General features: G+C 76.0%; 1 non-coding gene across 1 annotated transcript; it reads left to right on the plus strand.

Annotated features, from left to right (window-relative positions):
- Positions 1-472: 472 nt before the first annotated feature.
- On the plus strand, positions 473-625 carry LOC146421215 (5.8S ribosomal RNA). The gene has a single exon (XR_014848844.1). It is a non-coding gene; the product is annotated as a 5.8S ribosomal RNA (ribosomal RNA).
- The last annotated feature ends 820 nt before the right edge of the window (positions 626-1,445 follow it).

The following is a 1,445-nucleotide window of genomic DNA, read 5'->3' on the forward strand; positions in this document are numbered from 1 at the left end:
GAGAGAAGAGCGCGCGCGGGGGGGGGGGCCGGCGGCGGCGCCACTCCCCCCCCCCGCTCCAAACGCGGCCGCCGGCGTCGTCGTCCCCGCGGCAAGGGAAAAAGAGGCCGGGCGGGCTCGGGTCGCGACCCTCCGCGGGCCGGCCGGGCGGGCGCGCCGGCGCGGTCCCTCCGCGCGGAGGCCGGGCCGAGCCCGGGCGCCTGGGCCGCCTCCGAAGAACGGCGCTCGATGCGCGGCGTCTCCCCTCGCGGGGGGAGTCGGTCGGGAGCGCGCGCTCCCCCGCCGCTGCCGGCCTTTCGGAGCGTTGCAGCGGGTGGCTTTTCCCGCTCGTTCCTTTTTTTTTTCCCCTCCGTGTGCTCGTACGGTCTCTCCGGCGAGGGGGCGCCCCCTCGCCGAAACGTTAAGGGGCGCCGCTCCGCGCGAGCGCTCCCCGGCCCCTCCGCGCGCGCGGTCCGGGTGCCGAAAGCCAGACAACTCTTAGCGGTGGATCACTCGGCTCGTGCGTCGATGAAGAACGCAGCTAGCTGCGAGAATTAATGTGAATTGCAGGACACATTGATCATCGACACTTCGAACGCACTTGCGGCCCCGGGTTCCTCCCGGGGCTACGCCTGTCTGAGCGTCGCGTGACGATCAATCGCCGTCCGCGGGGGCGGAGGGGGGGCGGGGCGGGGGTCACCCCGCGTTCCCCAACCCCCCCCTCCCGACCTTGGCGGCGGCGCGGCTGGGGTCGCCTCGCAGGCCCGTCGGCCGCGGCCGCCGCGACGTCCGTCGCGTCGGGCCGCGCGAGGGCCTTCGTCCCCCTAAGTGCAGACTCGGGGAAGCGCTCCGTAGCTCCCCGCTCCCGGAGCGAGCCGCTGGGGCGGAGTTTCGTCCTCGGGCCGGGGGCCGCTCGGCCGGGCCGTTAGGCCGGGCGGCGGCCGGGGAAAACGAAAAGAGAGAGAAAGCCGAGAGGCGGCGCGAAAACGCCGAGAAGCGCGCGCGAGAGAGAGAGCAGAGCGAGAGAGAGACACGCGCGGCGCGGCCGCGGCGGGGCGGCGGGGCGCGGGCCTCGCCGCCGGGCTTTTCTCCCCCCCCCGTGCGGGCGGCTGTCTGCGGGTGGGTACCGCGCGGGTACCGTGCCGTGCTGCCGCGCGCGCGCGAGGGGGGGTCCGGGGGCGGGGGGCCACCCCCTCCCGGTCGCCCCGGCGCGCTCGTCCGCGTCTCCCCCCTCTGTCTCTCTCCGTCCGTCCGTCCGTCGCGGCGTAAGAGCGCCGCCGCTCCCCTCGCGCTCTCTCTCTCTCTCCCCGCCGGCCCGGCGGAGGCCGTCTCCGCCGCTCTCCTTTCGGTTCTCGTCTCCGGGATGGGGGCCTCGCTCTCGCCTCTCTTCGCCCCTTCTCTCCGGAGCCGGGGGGCGGGGAAGGCGGTCCGTGCCGGCCGTCCCGGCCGCCGGAGGCGCGGGCCTC

The sequence above is a fragment of the Lichenostomus cassidix genome, unplaced genomic scaffold (assembly GCF_008360975.1).
Source record: "Lichenostomus cassidix isolate B80296 unplaced genomic scaffold, HeHo_3.0 HiC_scaffold_43, whole genome shotgun sequence".
Taxonomy (NCBI): Eukaryota; Metazoa; Chordata; class Aves; order Passeriformes; family Meliphagidae; genus Lichenostomus; species Lichenostomus cassidix.